The sequence below is a fragment of the Pan troglodytes genome, chromosome 15 (assembly GCF_028858775.2).
Source record: "Pan troglodytes isolate AG18354 chromosome 15, NHGRI_mPanTro3-v2.0_pri, whole genome shotgun sequence".
Lineage (NCBI taxonomy): Eukaryota > Metazoa > Chordata > Mammalia > Primates > Hominidae > Pan > Pan troglodytes.
This window is the reverse complement of record NC_072413.2, coordinates 41325873-41349998: the sequence shown is the minus strand read 5'-3', so window position 1 is coordinate 41349998 and position 24126 is coordinate 41325873. Positions and strand designations below refer to the sequence as shown.

The following is a 24126-nucleotide window of genomic DNA, read 5'->3' as shown; positions in this document are numbered from 1 at the left end:
CTTTACAATTTTATTTTTATTCAGCCTTCCTCTCTGCCTTCTTTTCATGTTTCAGAACTGAGGATAAATATCAACTCAGTAGATGAACTTGTGTGACTACACTAAGTCAGGGCCTTCCAGTTTTGCTATGATTTTCATAACACCTTGTTTATTTGCCATTACATTTCAAAATCCCAAATTATTCATGTATTTTTTTATTTTTGCCCATAATATGTCTTTCTAATTGGATTACATAATATGTGAAGACTAGAACCATGTTTAGTTTATCAACTTTTGTGTCCATAGGACCTAGGTCAATGCTTGGCACATGGAAAACATTTATTACCTATTTATTGGAAATAAATAAATGAACGAAAACATTATTCTCACTGGGAGGCCACTCAAATTTCTTAAATTAGCTAAATACTCAGTGACATAATGCCTGGATTTATAAAATGAAATTTGACTTTCTGTAATCCTTATGGTCTAAGTAAAATTTGTAATATAGATGAGAAATAACCTGATTTTCTTTAATTACAGCTAGTCTATAAAATTGTTTATGGCGCAATTTTACATGTAATACCCTATAGTTATCTTTTAAAAAAGCATACCACACTTTATATTTTTCAAGTAACCTTCTTTTTTTTTTCTATGAGAATGCTTTATTAGGCAAAACCACATACTATGAAAATGCTTTAAAATGCAACAAGTTGTGAGGTAAAGACATGAAGAATAAGTGCACAGTGAGACATGGCTATCCCAGAACACACTGTGAGTAAATAGAGAATCCCCATACTCCTTCTACTATTACCCAGTAACAGAAGGATCTAGGCCACCTCCTCCTCAGCACACTCCTCAAACTCTACCTCCTCCTCAACTGTGGCATGCTGGTAGTACTGTTGGTACTTGGACACAAGATTGTTCATGCTGCTCTTGGCCTCAGTGAACTCCATCTCATCCATGCCCTCACTCATATAGCAGTGCAGGAAGACCTTGCACCTGAACATGGCTGTGAACTGCTCCGAGATGTGGCCTGAACAGCTCCTGGATGGCCGTGTTGTTGCTGATAAAGGTGTCAGACATTTTTAGCCCCTGGGGTGGGATGTCACAGACAGCTGTTTTCACATGGTTGGGGAGCCAATAAGCAAAGTAGCAGCTGTTCTTGTTTTGAACATTGAGCATTTGCTCATCCACTTCCCATGTGGACATGTGGCCTCTGAAAATGGCAGGAACTGTTAGGTAGCAGCCATAACGAGGTGGGGTGTCACAAGCAGCTGTGATATTCTTGGTGTCAAACATCTGCTGAGTGAGTTCAGCCACGGTCAGGGCCTGGTACTGCTGACTGCCCTGGCTGGTCAGTGGGGCAAAGCCAGGCATGAAGAAGTGCAGGTAGGGGAATGGGATGATGTTCATGGTCAGCTTCCACAGGTCAGCATTCAGCTGGCCTGGGAATCGCAGGCAGGTGGCAAACCCATTTATGGTGGCAGATACTAGGAAGTTTAGGTCACTCTAGGTGGGCATGGGCAGCTTTAGGGTTCTGAAGCAGATGTCATAGAAGGCTTCATAATCAATGCAAAAAGTCTCATCTGCATTTGCTATGAGACTTGGAGGGTGATATTGTGGGGCTCTAGCATGGTGCCTGACACCTTGGACAAGAGCAGAACGCTGAATGTGTTTATGATCCTATTTAAATGCTCTGAATAACTGTGATGAATTTACTCGTATAATCAGAATTCAGATTAAAAATTAAGACAACTGTTTTGTTTCCAACAGAAAGAAAAGTAAAATAAATGAAAAAAAGGAAAAAGGCATTTTTAAACCATCTTTGAAATGTTCCTTGCTCTAGGTTGAAATTCTTGTTTTTAGATTGCATAATGACTGATACTTCTTAAATTTCTTTTCCTTTCATTAATATTGCTATTGTATATGGGTAAACATTGTCTTGCTTTCATCTTAAAGAATAGATATAGATTACCAAGTATCTGCATTCTATAAACACAGATTTGTATACAAAGTGAGTATACATGGAAATGTAATTGCTCAGAGAACTTGTTAATTATAATTTACTTTTTATGCAGAATTAAGATAAATTCATTGTATCTGTGTTCACATCAAATGCCTTGCTACCTTTCATAACACTGGCATTATTGATTTCAAAACCAAACAATTATTTCTTGGGGTGGAGCATATTCTGTTTATTGTAATATGTTTCATATTATCACTGGGTCCAATCTGTCAGATGCCAGTAGCAATCTTAGCCCAAAGTGTGACAAGCCAAATTTTCCCAGATATTGCCAAATGTGCACTGTAGGGCACAATTGTCCCTAGTTGACAATTGGGGGCTGATTTATATTTATATTTATATTTATATCTATCTCTGTGTATTCATTTATGTCTGTCTATATATCCATCCATTGAGTAAAATTATAAATGTAGAAGCAGTTTGCTTTCATTTATTTCTATTTTTAGTTTCTCTCTATTTCTTTACTATATTCTAATTAATTGTTGGTGAGTGTAGGTCACCAAAATATAAAGTTAAATTCCTCATTTCACAAATTTGCTCAGGTTTACTCACCTAGGTATATGCTAAGATAAGTTTTGAGTACTAACTCTGCATAAGCCACCATTATAAGTTATAGAGATACTTTAAATATTATTGAGAAGTAGTCGTTCCAGTCCAGGAGTTTTTAACATGGTGTAATTGTTGCTATCACTTGTCTTTCCAGCACCAGTCAAGGTGTATGTAGTCTAACAGAAAGATGAAAAGTTTAGACGTATTTCCACCAATACATTTTTAACTTAGAATAAATGCCAGTATTTAGGGAAACTAATTGAGAAAATATAAAAATATAGCTTTACTTTTTCTGAATATTCATAATAAAGAATTTAAAAGTTAGACTCCTTGAAAATTATCCATGTGTTAATTGTGTTTGCATGGCCTCTGAAATGTGGATAGGCTATTCTGCATACTGTAAGATCCACACGAGCAGGGACCACATCTGCAATATAGTCTTAGCATTTTAACTTTGAGATCTGAACAAGGCCTCAAACATAGAATATTCTCAAATTTTCTTGAATGATTGAATGAATAAATGAGTGAATTAATAAAACAATATTCAACTTAAAAGAAACTGAACTTGAAAAGAAAGGAATGCTTCTACAGATCTTAGAAAATATAGTTAATTAAAGATATAATTTCCTGTGAAAATTATTGAAATACAAACAATTTCAAATCCCCCCAAAATTTTTTTATCTGAGCAAAGATTTTATAAAAACAGAATTAATGGAAAACAATTGACAATTTTTACATAAGTTTTATACAGCTATTTCACTTACACAGGAAAGCCTTATAAATGACTTTTTTAGTATACTATTATATAATGATTTTCACAAATGAAATAGTTATATAATTTCAGAATCCTTACAGATTTTGTAGTTTTATTATAATTGACTAATAACATTTCCCTTTTATTGTTTTACCCTTTCTTAAAATATAGTATTTTTATTTGCCAATTTTCATGAGGCGAAAAATATAAAGTTCAGCTACTGTTTAATTCACAGTCATTAACACTATCATCCCCCAAGCCAAATTTTATACTAAGGGCTTAAAAATTTGTTGTTGAATTAATAAATTCCATTTGAACAGAACTAAACTATTCTGCATTGAATTATTTCTTATGTTTCCTGGTTCCTGAAAAATTTACATTAAGTAGATTTTTACTTCTTCTTACCCAATTTCCATCCATTCTTCTCAGCTTCTATTTCAGCATACTCGGTTCATTAACGTCAGCTTGAAATTAATCTGTTAGATTGTTTAATTTGGATAAACAAATTTGCTTTTTTTTCTTGTACTTGAGCATATACAAGGTTCTTAGCACTTCCACTGGGAAACATCAAGCTAAGTTCTTATTATTTAAACATTGCAGTATCTGTGCAATATACTAGTCACTTTAGAAGTTGGTTTAAAACTGACTTCTCATTGCAATCATTATATTTCAGTATCTCTGCATTATATTGCTCACTTTAGAAGTCCATTTATGACTTTTCCATTGTGAAAAATAAACTGTATATTCAAGTAGTCAAATAGCTAAAAACATAAAACAGCTATAACTGAAGAGTAGTGGAGACAAATAGTCCTTTACATTTTTTTGTGTGTAAAAGTATTCATTCAATTAATTAGAAAAAAATGAACATTTGCAACATATTAGGATATAGATAAATTTATTTTATTCCAAATTACCAAGTCTAAAAATATTGTCGTTGCAATTTACCACTAATGAAATAATATATTTTAATTTTTTTTTTCTATTTTCCCTCTTCCTCCCGTCTTTTCTCTTTTTCTCTGAGTGTATTACCTCATGGGGTCACATCCTATAGAGATTTGCCACAAGAAAACACCCTGTGTAAAGGGCTGCTTCCTCTTGTTGCCTGCAGTTCCAACACACGTTGAGTCTGTCTGCAGTGTTAAAGCACTTTGTTAAAAAACTTTTAGGACTTTCTTGTGGGCTTCAATAATTTCTTATAAAAAAGACTTACTATGTGGACCTGAAGAAATCAGAAAATGAAGCAAATGCATTTAAACTACTTAGCAAGAGTCATACTCCTCCCAACCCTATCCCAATGGCATAAATCAATAGAAGTTTATTTCTCACTCTCAAGGTGTCTGATGCAATTCTTGTGCCCTTCCTTGATTTTAACTGGATAGTCTGGACCATTTGTGTCTTAAAGGCAGTGTTCCAGCAGTAAAGAGGTAGGGATGAGACATGCACACATTACTTCAACTTAGAGATGACTGGCCAAAATTAAGCCCATGGTTCCAACACTTCTACAAAGAAGGCCGAAACACACAGCAATAGCATATCAAATATTTGGCTTAGACTGTCAATTCCATATAGGGTTTAAACAAGTTATGAATAAAATTTATGTATTAGCAAATTTTAAGTTGGTTTTAAACTGACAGTAAAATAGCATTGTTTTAAAGAAAATATTGATCTCATTTGTGTATGTGTTTATGTATGTAATACAAGGATGATACTATCATGATGTTTCTCAAAGTTCTTTGGGATCCAGGCTTCTTTCAGCTTACTGCACAATTATCCTTATTATGTGACCAAAATCACCAACATGGTAGAGAAAGGAACAAAGTAATAGAGAGAAGGGTATGAATGCCAACTAGATTTTAAGAAAGTCTGTTCAAACTGATATATGACATTTCCTTTTCATCCCATTGTTCACTGTCTTGTCACATGACCAAATCAAGAAGCAAAAGTGTTTTGCAAACAGATTGTTGGCTAAAATTTCTATAATTATGTAGAGGTAGAAACAGACACTTAGGAAAAAAGCAATCTCCATCACCATTAATCATAAATTAGTAGAAAATGCAGGATCAAATTCTAAGAGGCAGGAAAATCAAGACATTAAGTTTTAATTTCTGAAAAGTGTGAAGATTATTATATTAATTAACAAAAATAATTTTCGTATACTGTGCAAACAACTAAAGATGTTTATTCCTTATATTTTCTTCTGTGGATGGACCAATGTTTTTCTTTGACTAAGCTGATAAGTGGTATACAAACTTAGAATTTACTAATTATTTTCTCTTAATCTTGAAATTATCAATTTCATCTATGTCTGTATTTCATTTTACTTCTGCATTTTATTTTCTGTACTTACTCTTTAAAATAGGGCAATACTTATATAATGGCAATCTTTCCTTTCATATATTTGTATAAATCTGTTTTTTGAAAGTAGTACTTTTAAAATAACATTACTATACAAACCATTTGAATATCAAGTCTTTTTTTAAAATAATGAATGAAAATATTTTTAGTTGTTTTTAAAAGGTTACATTTCTGTAAGAGAATAAAGAACATTGATTAGCGTTCCTTTGTTTTACAGATATATGACAGATTAATTACAGAAAATTCATGTAAAAACCTGCTATTTCTGTTATTGTAGTTGAAATTATGACAGCAATCCTATTTTATTGCTTTATTTTCAAAGGACAATAAGTCTAGAAAGTCACAAAATTTGTCAAAGTTGTAAAGTGATATATGAATATAGAAATTCTCTTGTCATTATCTAGCACTTACCTGAGCCAAAAAAAGATTTAAGCACAAAAACAATAGTGAAAACATAAATGATGATGATGGTAGTAAATACATGGAGCAGTTAATTTCCATTAGGCACTGTGCTAAGCATGTTAAATGTATCAATTATTTTAATACATTGCATATATGGTGGGAAAATTTAGACTTCTGTTTTATGTATGTTATATTAAAGCACATATAAGTAATTTTTTTCAAATTCCACAACTAATAATTAAGAAAAAAATGAATAAGTTTGAAGACTAGCCTAGAAAATATGGTGAGACCCCATCTCTATGAAAAATTTAGAAATTAGCCAGCTACTAAGGAGCTACTACTAAGGAGCTACTACTTAGTAGCCAGCTACTAAGGAATAAGCCAGCCCAGGAGTGGGAGCCAGCAGTGAGCAATGATTTCACCACTGCACTCCAGTCTAGGCAACAAAGTCAGACCCCCATCTCTAATGTATATGTCTGAATAAGTTTCAGAACACAATGGTATTATCTAAGAGACAATAAAAGACCAGAATATGAAATGCATGTAAGTTGGGAAAATGGTTCAAAATATGTACAGCAAAACAAGTGTTTGAGTATTTGTGCTTGTATGCACATATGCTACAACTTTTAATTATTATTATTTTTTTTTCTGAGACAGAGTCTTGCTCTGTCACCCAGAGCTAGAGTGCAATGGTGCGATCTTGGCTCCCTGCAACCTCCACCTCCTGGGTTAAAGCAATTCTCCTACTTTAGCCTCCCAAGTACCTGGGATTACAGGTGCGTGCCACCACACCTGGCAAATTTTTATATTTTTAGTAGAGATGGGGTTTCACCATGTTGGCCAGGCTGGTCTAGAGAAACTTTTATTGTTAATATACAAAAATATCATTAATAATATAAAAAAATAATTACTTGGGAAAAAAAAGAATTGTATGACAAAAAGAGTGTGATATAAAACAGTTCTAACAAAAAGCTGAAGTTTTCCAAATATGTGAGAAGTTTCTCAGAGAAATAAAATGAGTAAAAAATAAGTGAAATTTTAAAATATTATTGTTAATAAAATAATAAATAAAAATAAGATCTTAAAATGTTAAGAAAATAAAATAAAAATAAACAATAGAAATAGGTATGATCAGAGACTGGCAACTTCACATAGGGCTAGAAGTAAACTGGCTGACAAATCCAGTGACTACATATACCTTTGATTATTAATTTTGTATTCTAGGAATTTAATGTATATAATCACTAAACAGAGACAAAAAGATAAATAATTTTTAATTAGCATGTTAGTTATAATAATCATATATAATCTTTTACATATTCAAAAACAAGGTAATAAAATTAAGCTTTATTTATACAATTGATACATAGTATTTCACTTTACCTTTAATAATATGTAAAAGCGTTCTAAGCCATAAGTGTTCTAAACCACATATTAATATAAAAAGATAATCTTTCAGTTAAGATGTCAAAGTAAGCCATGTGATTCACACACCACTGGCTAATTCATAAATAACTAACTAATAGCTGGACACAGAGATAGTTATAAATATAGGTAGATAGATAGATATCTAAAGGTTTTTTTCTTTAAATATGAATCTAGTTCATTGGCATTGAATATAGGCTATGGTTTATCCTCCTACCAGATGCATCACAAAAAAATACATAATATAAATATATGTCCAGAAGAAAAGAAGTCTGTATATGCAAGTAAAAAACATAACTTCCAAGAAAAAGAGAGTCCCTAGAAAATAATTTAAGAAGACCCACACTATTAGTATTTGTCCCTTGCATTCAATGACTGAAACATTGTTAATATTACTTATTACAAATTTTTAAATAAGTTATATATATGTCCATAAATATTTCCATTGTATGTCTCTATATCCTGCAATTGAATGTATAAAATATATACACATTTTATATATAGGTATGTGGGAATTTATACGTACATGTACATACATATGCTCTAGTTTGACTTGCTTTTTATCCCCATAGTGCAGCCCTCATCAAGTGTGCTTGATATTCTTTTCAAATAATTCTTTTTCTTAACTTAAATATATCACGGCTCCTCATATGTTTCAGTATGTCTTTTGTCTTTATTCATGAAAACCTGTGAGTTGTAGCCAGCTTCACTAACAAACATATCTGGTTCTCCTTTTCTTCCTATGCAAAAGGCAAACTTCTTAGCCCTATTACAATTAGATAGAGCTAATTCATTTTTCTCCGGACAAGGAAATGTATTTGAAGTGCTGCATGTCTTTTGGAGGGTAAAACTATAAAACCCCCAGTGAATAGTCCAGTTCCTTTCTTCTTCTTCTTTTTTTTATTAGTTTTCTTTTTTCTTTCTTTCTTTATTTTTATTATACTTTAAGTTTTAGGGTACATGTGCACAATGTGCAGGTTAGTTGCATATATATACATGTGCCATGCTGGTGCGCTGCACCCACTAACTCATCATCTAGCATTAGGTATATCTCCCAGTGCTATCCCTCCCCTTTCCCCCCACCCCACAACAGTCCTCAGAGTGTGATGTTACCCTTCCTGTGTCCATGTGTTCTAATTGTTCACTTCCCACCTATAAGTGAGAATATGCAGTGTTTGGTTTTTTGTTCTTGCGATAGTTTACTGAGAATGATGATTTCCAATTTCATCCATGTCCCTACAAAGGATGTGAACTCATCATTTTTATGGCTGCATAGTATTCCATGGTGTATATGTGCCACATTTTCTTAATCCAGTCTATCATTGTTGGACATTTGGGTTGGTTCCAAGTCTTTGCTATTGTGAATAATGCCTCAATAAACATACGTGTGCATGTGTCTTTATAGCAGCATGATTTATAGTCCTTTGGGTATATACCCAGTAATGGGATGGCTGGGTCAAACAGTATTTCTAGTTCTAGATCCCTGAGGAATCGCCACACTGACTTCCACAATGGTTGAACTAGTTTACAGTCCCACCAACAGTGTAAAAGTGTTCCTATTTCTCCACATCCTCTCCAGCACCTGTTGTTTCCTGACTTTTTAATGATTGCCATTCTAACTGGTGTGAGATGGTATCTCATTGTGGTTTTGATTTGCATTTCTCTGATGGCCAGTGATGGTGAGCATTTTTTCATGTGTTTTTTGGCTGCATAAATGTCTTCTTTTGAGAAGTGTCTGTTCATGTCCTTCGCCCACTTGTTGATGGGGTTGTTTGTTTTTTCTTGTAAATTTTTTGGAGTTCATTGTAGATTCTGGATATTAGCCCTTTGTCAGATGAGTAGGTTGCACAAATTTTCTCCCATTTTGTAGGTTGCCTGTTCATTCTGATGGTAGTTTCTTTTCCTGTGCAGAACTCTTTAGTTTAATTAGATCCCATTTGTCAATTTTGGCTTTTGTTGCCATTGCTTTTGGTGTTTTAGACATGAAGTCCTTGCCCATGCCTATGTCCTGAATGGTAATGCCTAGGTTTTCTTCTAGGGTTTTTATGGTTTTAGGTCTAACGTTTAAGTCTTTAATCCATCTTGAATTGATTTTTGTATAAGGTGTAAGGAAGGGATCCAGTTTCAGCTTTCTACATATGGCTAGCCAGTTTTCCCAGCACCATTTATTAAATAGGGAATCCTTTCCCCATTGCTTGTTTTTCTCAGGTTTGTCAAAGATCAGATAGTTGTAGATATGTGGCATTATTTCTGAGGGCTCTGTTCTGTTCCATTGATCTATATCTCTGTTTTGGTACCAGTACCATGCTGTTTAGGTTACTGTAGCCTTGTAGTATAGTTTGAAGTCAGGTAGTGTGATGCCTCCAGCTTTGTTCTTTTGGCTCAGGATTGACATGGCGATGCAGGCTCTTTTTTGGTTCCATATGAACTTTAAAGTAGTTTTTTCCAATTCTGTGAAGAAAGTCATTGGTAGCTTGATGGGGATGGCACTGAATATGTAAATTACCTTGGGCAGTATGGCCATTTTCACGATATTGATTTTTCCTACCCAGGAGCATGGAATGTTCTTCCATTTGTTTGTATCCTCTTTTATTTCATGGAGCAGTGGTTTGTAGTTCTCCTTGAAGAGGTCCTTCACATCCCTTTTAAGTTGGATTCCTAGGTATTTTATTCTCTTTGAAGCAATTGTGAATGGGAGTTCACTCATGATTTGGCTCTCTGTCTGTTGGTGGTGTATAAGAATGCTTGTGAGTTTTGTACATTGATTTTGTATCCTGAGACTTTGCTGAAGTTGCTTATCAGCTTAAGGAGATTTTGGGCTGAGACAATGGGGTTTTCTAGATATACAATCATGTCATCTGCAAACAGGGACAATTTGACTTCCTCTTTTCCTAATTGAATCCCCTTTATTTCCTTCTCCTGCCTAATTGCCCTGGCCAGAGCTTCCAACACTATGTTGAATAGGAGTGGTGAGAGAGGGCATCCCTGTCTTGTGCCAGTTTTCAAAGGGAAGGCTTCCAGTTTTTGCCCATTCAGTATGATATTGGCTGTGGGTCTGTCATAGATAGCTGTTATTATTTTGAGATACGTCCCATCAATACCTAATTTATTGAGAGTTTTTAGCATGAAGCGTTGTTGAATTTTGTCAAAGGACTTTTCTGCATCTATTGAGATAATCATGTGGTTTTTGTCTTTGGTTCTGTTTATATGCTGGATTCCATTTATTGATTTGCCTATATTGAACCAGCCTTGCATCCCAGGGATGAAGCCCACTTGATCATGGTGGATAAGCTTTTTGATGTGCTGCTGGATTCGGTTTGCCAGTATTTTATTGAGGATTTTTGCATCAATGTTCATCAAGGCTATTGGTCTAAAATTCTCTTTTTTTGTTGTGTCTCTGCCCGGCTTTGGTATCAGGATGATGCTTGCCTCATAAAATGAGTTAGGGAGGATTCCCTCTTTTTCTATTGATTGGAATAGTTTCAGAAGGAATGGTACCAGTTCCTCCTTGTACCTCTGGTAGAATTCGGCTGTGAATCCATCTGGTCCTGGACTCTTTTTGGTTGGTAAGCTATTGATTATTGTCACAATTTTAGAGCCTGTTATTGGTCTATTCAGAGATTCAGCTTCTTCCTGGTTTAGTCTTGGGAGGGTGTATGTGTCGAGGAATTTATCCATTTCTTCTAGATTTTCTAGTTTATTTGCGTAGACATGTTTGTAGTATTCTCTGATGGTAGTTTGTATTTCTGTGGGATCAGTGGTGATATCCCCTTTATCATTTTTTATTGCGTCTATTTGATTCTTCTCTTTTTTCTTTATTAGTCTTGCCAGCAGTCTATCAATTTTGTTGATCCTTTCAAAAAACCAGCTCCTGGATTCGTTAATTTTTTTTAGGGTTTTTTGTGTCTCTATTTCCTTCAGTTCTGCTCTGATTTTAGTTATTTCTTCCCTTCTGCTAGCTTTTGAATATGTTTGCTCTTGCTTTTCTAGTTCTTTTAATTGTGATGTTAGGGTGTCAATTTTGGATCTTTCCTGCTTTCTTTTGTGGGCATTTAGTGCTATAAATTTCCCTCTACACACTGCTTTGAATGTGTCCCACAGATTCTGGTATGTTGTGTCTTTGTTCTCGTTGGTTTCAAAGAACATCTTTATTTCTGCCTTCATTTCGTTATGTACCTAGTAGTCATTCAGGAGCAGGTTGTTCAGTTTCCATGTAGTTGAGCGGTTTTGAGTGAGATTCTTAATCCTGAGTTCTAGTTTGATTGCACTGTGGTCTGCGAGATAGTTTGTTATAATTTCTGTTCTTTTACATTTGCTGAGGAGAGCTTTACTTCCAACTATGTGGTCAGTTTTGGAATAGGTGTGGTGTAGTGATGAAAAAAATGTATATTCTGTTGATTTGGGGTGGAGAGTTCTGTAGATGTCTGTTAGGTCTGCTTGGTGCAGAGCTGAGTTCAATTCCTGGGTATCCTTGTTGACTTTCTGTCTCGTTGATCTGTCTAATGTTGACAGTGGGGTGTTAAAGTCTCCCATTATTAATATGTGGGAGTCTAAGTCTCTTTGTAGGTCACTCAGGACTTGCTTTATGAATATTGGTGCTCCTGTATTGGATGCATGTATATTTAGGATAGTTAGCTCTTCTTGTTGAACTGATCCCTTTACCATTAAGTAATGGCCTTCTTTGTCTCTTTTGATCTTTGTTGGTTTAAAGTCTGTTTTATCAGAGACTAGGATTGCAACCCCTGCCTTTTTTTGTTTCCCATTTGCTTGGTAGATCTTCCTCCATCCTTTTATTTTGAGCCTATGTTTGTCTCTGCCTGTGAGATGGGTTTCCTGAATACAGCACAGTGATGGGTCTTGACTCTTTATCCAATTTGCCAGTCTTTGTCTTTTAATTGGAGCATTTAGGCCATTTACATTTAAAGTTAATATTGTTATGTGTGAATTTGATCCTGTCATTATGATGTTAGCTGGTTATTTTGCTCGTTAATTGATGCAGTGTCTTCCTAGTCTCAATGGTCTTTACATTTTGGCATTATTTTCCAGTGGCTGGTACCGGTTGTTCCTTTCCATGTTTAGCGCTTCCTTCAGGAGCTCTTTTAGGGCAGGCCTGGTGGTGACAAAATCGGTCAGCATTTGCTTGTCTGTAAAGTATTTTATTTCTCCTTCACTTATGAAGCTTAGTTTGGCTGGATATGAAATTCTGGGTTGAAAATTCTTTTCTTTAAGAATGTTGAATATTGGCCCCCACTCTCTTCTGGCTTGTAGAGTTTCTGCCAAGAGATCTGCTGTTAGTCTGATGGGCTTCCCTTTAAGGGTAACCCGACCATTCTCTCTGGCTGCCCTTAACATTTTTTCCTTCATTTCAACTTTGGTGAATCTGACAATTATGTGTCTTGGTGTTGCTCTTCTCGAGGAGTATCTTTGTGGCATTCTCTGTATTTCCTAAATCTGAACGTTGGCCTGCCTTGCTAGATTGGGGAAGTTCTCCTGGATAATATCCTGCAGAGTGTTTTCCAACTTGGTTCCATTCTCCCCATCACTTTCAGGTACACCAATCAGACTTAGATTTGGTCTTTTCACATAGTCCCATATTTCTTGGAGGCTTTGCTCGTTTCTTTTTATTCTTTTTTCTCTAAACTTCCCATCTTGCTTCATTTCATTCATTTCATCTTCCGTCACTGATACCCTTTCTTCCAGTTGATCACGTCGGCTCCTGTGGCTTCTGCATTATTCATGTAGTTCTCGAGCCTTGGTTTTCAGCTCCATCATCTCCTTTAAGCACTTCTCTGTATTGGTTATTCTAGTTATACATTCTTCTAAATTTTTTCCATAGTTTTCAACTTCTTTGCCTTTGTTTGAATGTCCTCCCGTATCTCGGAGTAATTTGATTGTCTGAAGCCTTCTTCTCTCAGCTCATCAAAGTCATTCTCCATCCAGCTTTTTTCCTTTGCTGGTGAGGAGCTGCGTTCATTTGGAGGAGGAGAGGCGGTCTGCTTTTTAGAGTTTCCAGTTTTTCTTCTCTGTTTTTTCCCCATCTTTGTGGTTTTATCTACTTTTGGTCTTTGATGATGGTGATGTACAGATGGGTTTTTGGTGTGGATGTCCTTTCTCTTTGTTAGTTTTCCTTCTAACAGACAGGACCCTCAGCTGCAGGTCTGTTGGAGTATCCGGCCGTGTGAGGTGTCAGTCTGCCCCTGCCGGGGGGTGCCTCCCAGTTAGGCTGCTCGGGGGTCAGGGGTCAGGGACCCACTTGAGGAGGCGGTCTGCCCATTCTCAGATCTCCACCTGTGTGCTGGGAGAACCACTGCTCTCTTCAAACTGTCAGACAGGGACATTTAAGTCTGCAGAGGTTACTGCTGTCTTTTTGTTTGTCTGTGCCCTGCCCCCAGAGGTGGAGCCTACAGAGGCAGGCAGGCTTCCTTGAACTGTGGTGGGCTCCACCCAGTTCGAGGTTCCCAGCTGCTTTGTTTACCTAAGCAAGCCTGGGCAATGGTGGGTGCCCCTCCCCCAGCCTCGCTGTCACCTTGCAGTTTGATCTCAGATTGCTGTGCTAGCAATCAGCAAGACTCCGTGGGCGTAGGACCCTCTGAGCCAGGTGCGGGTTATAATCTCCTGGTGCGCCATTTTTTAAGCCCGTCGGAAAAGCACAGTATTCGGTTGGGAGTGACCTGATTTTCCAGGTGCCGTCTGTCACCACTTTCTTTGACTAGGAATGGGAAATCCCTGACCCTTTGCGCTTCCCCAGTGTGGCAGTGCCTCGCCCTGCTTCGGCTTGTGCATGGTGTGCGCACCCACTGACCTGCGCCCACTGTCTGGCACTCCCTAGTGAGATGAACCCGGTACCTCAGATGGAGATGCAGAAATCACCCATCTTCTGCATCACTCACGCTGGGAGCTGTAGACCGGAGCTGTTCCTATTCGGCCATCTTGGCTCCTCCCCCGACTTCTCCCTCTTCTTCTTCTTTCATAAATATGGAGACCATATGTGATGGCTAAACTATTATCAACATAACATGCACAGTATGTAATGCTTTGGGCTTGATTATCCTCTTTGCCAACTGTCCTAGAATTGCTGTCATGTTTAATTATTTTTAAACACTCACATTAATGGAAAGTCAAGCTCTGTCAAAATGATCTTACCAATGTTCCTTACGTTTCCCGTCCTTTTCTCTTCCAGAGATACTGATCAGATTATTGAAATTATTACTTGCTTTCCAATAGACTCCTCACTATTCAATTCTTTCAATATATGGCTGTGAAAATAAAATTTCCAGACATTGATGTTGAGGTGTTTGTCTCATGCTGAAGAAAATTTTTTATGGCTTCCTATTGATTATAATATACAACTCAAATTCCCAAGTGTTCATGATCTTCTCAACGTGGCCCCAGTCTACATTTCTAATCTTATAATAACTCACTCCCTAAAAGCCCAGCTACTATAATCTTTACTACACAAGAGACTGCTTTATATTCTATGGAATTGCTGTGCGCTAATACAGTTTCAAACCTTTCTATTTCCTTACGCAGTATGCTCCTGCTTCTTTGATTTATCAGTTATAACTCTCACATTCACTCAGATGTCACTCTTTCTGTTAACTTTCCAAGGCTCCAACTCCCACTCCAAAAACTAGTTTAAAAAATTTTCCAGCAGTCCACATATTTAAGAGATGTACATGGTGAAAAGGATAATAAAGCACAGAATTTCATTTTTAGTTTATTTTGAAAGATAAAATGAAGTTCTAAATTATTTTTAATAATTTGATACAATAATTATTGGAACAAACATAATTTCATGTACAAATTCAATGTGTAAAAAGATAGAGTGAAGAAGTTGTAACAAAATTAAAGCTATGCCTTGGCCCTTAGTAGAAGGATAAAATAATATGACTTGTGTTTATAGCATAGAGGATGTTTTATCATAATCTCCAACGTTTTATCACAAAAATAAGTGAAGCATTGAAAAATTTAAACTACAATTATTCATTCTCTTTCAGGAACATATTGTCAGACAATACTCCATATAATAGAAACAACTGTGAATGAGAGTAATAAATCTTCATCCTTGTAATGAATTCTCACTATATTAAAAGCTGATAGATTAAAATAATATAAATATTTCACTTGTCTTTAAAAATCATTGCAGATCCTGTGATCAAGATATGGGATGTGATATACAATATAAAATAATACTGCTATGCAGATAAACAAAATTTGGTGTAATTCCCAGTTTGGCAGCTTTTTCATTTGGTCTCTCTGGTCTTATTTTTGTTTAAATCTGACTATCATGAAGTAACTGCTAACTATATCTATCTGTTGTTTTTGTTTTATAAAGCACCACATTTCATTTCTATAACACAGCAGTGAGTCTAAGTAGCTACTTCAAGTATCTGTGCTTTTACAATTTTTTTTTTACTTCAGCAGGCTTCTTTGGTGCTGTTCCATCTCAGAAGTCCTTGCAATCTTTATAATGTTTTCAAAGAAGAAACAAACAAACTCAACAAACTTTGAATACACTTTAAGAAAAATGCTTATTCTTAAAAGAATGCAGACTTTTGAATTTGGTTGGTCTTTAAAAATAAGATAAGTTCTTTTTGATATAATAACCTGACTACAAAACTGAATGTAGGTTTATATTGTTGTAAGAAAAAAAATAACTTAAAATGCCTTGTCACGTCTTCTAAGATAATGAAAGGAAAGTTTATGGAAAAGTTTTCTAAAATAAAAGAACACATTAACAGCTTGTATTTCTCACAGGCACACTCAACGGCGCTCCCTCAAGTATTCCTTTGTCATAATGTTTGTATACTGGTGAAAATAGTTGTTTTTAGAGGATCTTGTTTTGTCCCCATTGAGCAAGTTTGCCGCAGTGAAATAGGTGCAGATAATTGTAATGTAGCGTAAGAATCACTGTCGCATTTGTGGATTTAAGATAATTGCATAATTAATGCAGAGTTTTAGCTTATTAAAATTTAAAAGATAGTGGGGAAAGTGAACAGAAATACTAACATTTAAAAAGTTGCTCCCTCTATTTATATTTTTCTACCTTAGGTTGTATAAAGACAAGTCCTTGATTTACAATTAATTTCAAAAACAAACACCAATACATCAAAATGTAAGTTAACAAGAAAATACGCATGCTATTAAATGACATTAGTACATAGAAAATGAGACACCAGAGAAGATATTATAACCTATTTGAATACTACACATTTATATTTAATACCTCTGTAAGTAATAAAGCTTATAAATAAGTCATGCATAATTTATTTTCAACAAAGACATTTCTATGTAATTTCATTCCACTATTGCAAGCTATAAATGTTCATTTCTACTAAGAAGGTAATGGCATTTATTATTTCCGTAAGTGAAAGAGTATGCTTGATGTCGTCTAGGAAATAGATAAGTAAAGGTAGTGCTTTCATGGTATGCTGGGCCTGCATGTTCCCTTTTGAAGTAACACCCTACTTTCTTAAGTTTCAAAGTACTTGACATGATACTCAAAATTTGCAATGTGGAACACCATTTTATTTTTTATTCTCATAAACTATAATCACTGTATATTGTTCTTGATTCAAAAACAGTGTTGCAATTACGTTATTCAGCTAAGCTGAAATACACTGAACATCTACTATGCTTGCCAGTCATGTGGTTCAAAGTAAACAAGATATTGTTACCCATTAGAGAGATGTAATTTAACAGGGAGACAGACATCTAACTAAATTACAACTATAAAATTATATGTGTTATAGTAAAAATATATTAAAAATTACAGTATAAATGTGGGGGAAAAAACCCTTAAACTTTCTGTGGTAGTTTATATCAGACTTTACAAAAGAAATGGATTTTGAGTTGAGACGTGAAGTGAAAATTCATGAAGAGCATGAACAGCTGCTTTATCAAGTTGGAATCCCTATGAAGGAGAGATGCTTATACAGTGGCTTGACGTTATCAAATAAATTTCCTTATTTCTCAAACTTCTATAATGTTAATTGCATTAAGTGGCATATTTTTAAAGATTAGGCTGAAAGGGCAGGGAGCAAACTGCAAAGCCAAATCTCCTAGAACCCTTCTCTTCCATAAATTAAAAAAAAAATTAGTCTGGGTAGGTAAACTAAAACAAATATACCTATTAATCATTCAATTTAACTTTATGGTTTGTGAACACTGTTTTCTTTGACTTCTACTACTCCTATCCTGGCCAAGCTGTCTCTGAAACATATAAAGGTTGTTTCTATCTCAATAATTTGTATTTGTGCTCTCTGTACCTGTTCTGTTCTTACATCTGAGAGTCATGTGTCTGGCTCTTAATCACCATTAAGCTTTCTCTTGCCCAATATCTTCTGTAGTTTTCCACAGACAAGCATACACTATTGTATTCATGGTTTGTATTTTCTTAAGAGTCTCTTACCAATGAATCCATTTTATTCATTTGTTTGTGAAAATGTGTATTGTCTACATCTTTGCCCTAAGCAAAGGGAGAAGCATATGCTTAGTGTCAGTAGGTGATTAGTTTACATCATTGTCATGTATATTAGACAGTCAAACGTTTCTGTTGATGACATCTTGGACAGAATAAAATCAATTTTTTCCATTAAATATTTAAGGTGAATATAAAGATAAGTATATTGTTCCTTAACCTAATGAGAATAAATTTAAAATGAAAAATATTTTATTTTTAATCTTTTAAAAATTGTTTTTCAATTCCTAAAGGAACATATGCAAATTAATGACTTACGTCTACTAAAATTAATAATAGAATATATCAATATTTAAATGATAGTAACGTAAAATGTATATTAATAAAATGTTTTTAACATATTGTAAAAGCATTTTAATTCATTTTCAATGCCAATCAGAAATATAATTCTAACAAGCTTTATGTTTGCAAGAAGCATATCATACATATTAATATTATTATGTATGAGTAGTCAAGTCTGATACCATTTCACACATAAATAATTGTAATCAGGAAATCAAAATTCAGAACAAAAATACATCCTCTTCCTTATGCCATTTTAAAGAAGAAAATCAAGGGAAACATCATTTATTCCACATATGACCTTTCCTTCATCTATGAATATATGTATTGCTTAAGAAGATATTAGGATTCTTTTTTTTATTATTATTATACTTTAAGATTTAGGGTACATGTGCAAAACGTACAGGTTTGTTACATATGTATACATGTGCCATGCTGGTGTGCTGCACCCATTAGCTTGTCATTTAGCATTAGGTATATCTCCTAATGCTCTCCCTCCCCCTCCACCCACCCCACAACAGTCCCCAGAGTGTGATGTTCCCCTTCCTGTGTCCATGTGTTCTCATTGTTCACTTCCCACCTATAAGTGAGAATATGTGGTGTTTGGCTTTTTGTTCTTGCGATAGTTTACTGAGAATGATGAGTTCCAATTTCATCCATGTCCCTACAAAGGACGTGAACTCATCCTTTTTTATGGCTGCATAGTATTCCATGGTGTATATGTGCCACATTTTCTTAATCCAGTCTATCATTGTTGGACATTTGGGTTGGTTCCAAGTCTTTGCTATTGTGAATAGTGCCGCAATAAACATACGTGTGCATGTGTCTTTATAGCAGCATGATTTATAGTCCTTTGGGTATATACCCAGTAATGGGATGGCTGGGTCAAACGGTATTTCTAGTTCTAGATTGCTGAGGAATCGCCACACCAACTTCCACAATGGTTGAACTAGTTTACAGTCCCACCAACAGTGTAAAAGTGTCCCTATTTCTCCACATCCTCTCCAGCACTTGTTGTTTCCTGACGTTTTTATGATTGCCATTCTAACTGGTGTGAGATGGTATCTCATTGTGGTTTTGATTTGCATTTCTCTGATGGCCAGTGATGGTGAGCATTTTTTCCTGTGTTTTTTGGCTGCACAAATGTCTTCTTTTGAGAAGTGTCTGTTCATGTCCTTCGCCCACTTGTTGATGGGGTTGTTTGTTTTTTTCTTGTACATTTGTTGGAGTTCATTGTAGATTCTGGATATTAGCCCTTTGTCAGATGAGTAGGTTGCACAAATTTTCTCCCATTTTGTAGGTTGCCTGTTCACTCTGATGGTAGTTTCTTTTGCTGTGCAGAACTCTTTAGTTTAATTAGATCCCATTTGTCAATTTTGGCTTTCGTTGCCATTGCTTTTGGTGTTTTAGACATGAAGTCCTTGCCCATGCCTATGTCCTGAATGGTAATGCCTAGGTTTTCTTCTAGGGTTTTTATGGTTTTAGGTCTAACGTTTAAGTCTTTAATCCATCTTGAATTAATTTTTGTATAAGGTGTAAGGAAGGGATCCAGTTTCAGCTTTCTACATATGGCTAGCCAGTTTTCCCAGCACCATTTATTAAATAGGGAATCCTTTCCCCACTGCTTGTTTTTCTCAGGTTTGTCAAAGATCAGATAGTTGCAGATATGTGGCGTTATTTCTGAGGTCTCTGTTCTGTTCCATTGATCTATATCTCTGTTTTGGTACCAGTACCATGCTGTTTTGGTTACTGTAGCCTCGTAGTATAGTTTGAAGTCAGGTAGTGTGATGCCTCCAGCTTTGTTCTTTTGGCTTAGGATTGACTTGGCGATGGGGGCTCTTTTTTGGTTCCAAATGAACTATAAAATAGTTTTTTCCAATTCTGTGAAGAAAGTCACTGGTAGCTTGATGGGGATGGCATTGAATCTATAAATTACCTTGGGCAGTATGGCCATTTTCACGATATTGATTCTTCCTACCCATGAGCATGGAATGTTCTTCCATTTGTTTGTATCCTCTTTTATTTCATGGAGCAGTGGTTTGTAGTTCTCCTTGAAGAGGTCCTTCACGTCCCTTGTGAGTTGGATTCCTCGGTATTTCACTCTCTTTGAAGCAATTGTGAATGGGAGTTCACTCATGATTTGGCTCTCTGTCTGTTGGTGGTGTATAAGAATGCTTGTGAGTTTTGTACATTGATTTTGTATCCTGAGACTTTGCTGAAGTTGCTTATCAGCTTAAGGAGATTTTGGGCTGAGACAATGGGGTTTTCTAGATATACAATCATGTCATCTGCAAACAGGGACAATTTGACTTCCTCTTTTCCTAATTGAATCCCCTTTATTTCCTTCTCCTGCCTAATTGCCCTGGCCAGAGCTTCCAACACTATGTTGAATAGGAGTGGTGAGAGAGGGCATCCCTGTCTTGTGCCAGTTTTCAAAGGGAAGGCTTCCAGTTTTTGCCCATTCAGTATGATATTGGCTGTGGGTCTGTCATAGATAGCTGTTATTATTTTGAGATACGTCCCATCAATACCTAATTTATTGAGAGTTTTTAGCATGAAGCGTTGTTGAATTTTGTCAAAGGACTTTTCTGCATCTATTGAGATAATCATGTGGTTTTTGTCTTTGGTTCTGTTTATATGCTGGATTCCATTTATTGATTTGCCTATATTGAACCAGCCTTGCATCCCAGGGATGAAGCCCACTTGATCATGGTGGATAAGCTTTTTGATGTGCTGCTGGATTCGGTTTGCCAGTATTTTATTGAGGATTTTTGCATCAATGTTCATCAAGGCTATTGGTCTAAAATTCTCTTTTTTTGTTGTGTCTCTGCCCGGCTTTGGTATCAGGATGATGCTTGCCTCATAAAATGAGTTAGGGAGGATTCCCTCTTTTTCTATTGATTGGAATAGTTTCAGAAGGAATGGTACCAGTTCCTCCTTGTACCTCTGGTAGAATTCGGCTGTGAATCCATCTGGTCCTGGACTCTTTTTGGTTGGTAAGCTATTGATTATTGCCACAATTTCAGCTCCTGTTATTGGTCTATTCAGAGATTCAGCTTCTTCCTGGTTTAGTCTTGGGAGGGTGTATGTGTCGAGGAATTTATCCATTTCTTCTAGATTTTCTAGTTTATTTGCGTAGACATGTTTGTAGTATTCTCTGATGGTAGTTTGTATTTCTGTGGGATCAGTGGTGATATCCCCTTTATCATTTTTTATTGTGTCTATTTGATTCTTCTCTCTTTTCTTCTTTATTAGTCTTGCTAGCGGTCTATCAATTTTGTTGATCCTTTCAAAAAACCAGCTCCTGGATTCATTAATTTTTTGCAGGGTTTTTTATGTTTCTATTTCCTTCAGTTCTGCTCTGATTTTAGTTATTTCTTGCCTTCTGCTAGCTTTTGAATATGTTTGCTCCTGCTTTTCTAGTTCTTTTAATTGTGATGTTAGGGTGTCAACTTTGTATCTTTCCTGCTTTCTCTTGTAGGCATTTAGTGCTATAAATTTCCCTCTACACACTGCTTTGAATGCATCCCAGAGATTCTGGTATGTTGTGTCTTTGTTCTCATTGGTTTCAAAGAACATCTTTATTTCTGCCTTCATTTCGTTATGTACCCAGTAGTCATTCAGGAGCAGGTTGTTCAATTTCCATGTAGTTGAGCGGTTTTGAGTGAGTTTCTTAATCCTGAGTTCTAGTTTGATTGCACTGTGGTCTGAGAGACAGTTTGTTATAATTTCTGTTCTTTTACATTTGCTGAGGAGAGCTTTACTTCCAACTATGTGGTCAATTTTGGAATAGGTGTGATGTGGTACTGAAAAAAATGTATATTCTGTTGATTTGGGGTGGAGAGTTCTGTAGATGTCTATTAGGTCTGCTTGGTGCAGAGCTGAGTTCAATTCCTGGGTATCCTTGTTAACTTTCTGTCTGGTTGTTCTGTCTAATGTTGACAGTGAGGTGTTAAAGTCTCCCATTATTAATGTGTGGGAGTCTAAGTCTCTTTGTAGGTCACTCAGGACTTGCTTTATGAATCTGGGTGCTCCTGTATTGGATGCATATATATTTAGCATAGTTAGCTCTTCTTGTTGAACTGATCCCTTTTAGCATTATGTAATGGCCTTCTTTGTCTCTTTTGATCTTTGTTGGTTTAAAGTCTGTTTTATCAGAGACTAGGATTGCAACCCCTGCCTTTTTTTGTTTTCCATTTGCTTGGTAGATCTTCCTCCATCGTTTTATTTTGAGCCTATTTGTGTCTCTGCCCGTGAGATGGGTTTCCTGAATACAGCACAGTGATGGGTCTTGACTCTTTATCCAATTTGCCAGTCTGTGTCTTTTAATTGGAGCATTTAGTCCATTTACATTTAAAGTTAATATTGTTACGTGTGAATTTGATCCTGTCATTTTGGTATGAGAGCCCCTCGGGGCTCGCCCCACCCACCTCACCGGGTCAGTGAAAAAAGAACCGTTGAGATTTTTACAGAGAGATGCACTTTTATGGAAGGAGAAAAGCATTTCAATAGATACAAAAAAGTATCTGTCTTTCTCTACTAATAGAAATTAGCATCCTTGGAGAAATAACTGATCCCAAGGCTGGGACATGGAAAATATATGAGTTGGTAACATATCTTGTGACACAAAGTATGGAATTATTCAAACATGTTGAATGCATTTTAAAAAGACATAAAAGTCAGCTTGAAGATGTGCCTATGGTGAAAAAGGAACACTGAATAACTAAAAGAATATAGTGAATAATGATGTATAGTGGTAGATTTTTGAAAAAACTGTAATTATACATCCAGTTCTGTACAAAAATATAATTAGGTTGGTAGATATGAAGGAATGTAGATATATATATATATATATACATACATACATGGATAATAGGTACATGATGGGTAGGTAGATAGAGAGTGGTCAGAAAAGAAAGTGATTATTTATAATCAAATTTTTGCACTGTTTTGTAATCATAATGATACTTGATTTACGCAAGGTTGTTGTAAGGATGCTGAAATCATTTTGTCTTAGTTTACTGAAGAACAAATTATTAACATGGTTTGAAAATCTTTCTACGTCGATTATGTATTAATGGCAAACTTTTAACAAAATCTTTTTTATAAAGTCATTTGGGCTTTATTGAAGTAATTCTCATACCAGGTGATTGAAGTTAATATCATCAATAATGGGGCAAACTGACATCCCGTGCTTCTTTGTGTGACACACTGAGAAATGCAATATATCAATCACTTAGGTAAGATTCCTGCTCAGAATGCATTATCTGAATTTCTTTATAAAGAAGCAATTGATCAAATCCAAATTGATGAAATTGGACTCAATTCTTAAAAAATACTAATGTCTTGAAAGATGAAGAAGGAATGAAGAACAGCTCTAGATTAAGTGAGAGTGAAAAGTTATAACTGAATGCACTTTTGAATTAAGTTTGGGATTTGGAAGCAGGAAAATAAAGTGTTAGAGTATCATTAGAATGAATGATGAATTTGAATATTTACTCTTTATTAGGTAGAAGTATTGTGTTGATGTTAAATTCCCTGAACTTTTAAATTAATGTTGGCGATGAAAGAGAATGCTAATATTTTAGGAAAGACCTGCTGAAATAGGTTAACAGTCATGACATCTGCAGTTTACTTTCCAATGATTTAGCGCGCGCACACACACACACACACACACACACACACACACACATAAACACAGACACAAACATACCACAGAAAGCAAATATGCTATGTGAATGTAAATATATCAACATATACATAGCATATGTACCATTGCATAATTATATAATGCATTAGATGTTTTAATATTATTACATATATTATATATTATATGAGGTGTATGATATATACTACCTGATATTATATATTCTATTT

The 24126-nt window shown here is 35.4% G+C and overlaps 1 pseudogene; it reads right to left on the bottom strand.

Annotated features, from left to right (window-relative positions):
• Window positions 1-806: 806 nt before the first annotated feature.
• The window catches only part of LOC467441 (tubulin beta chain-like), an 86613-nt pseudogene continuing 63293 nt past the window's right edge, over window positions 807-24126 (bottom strand).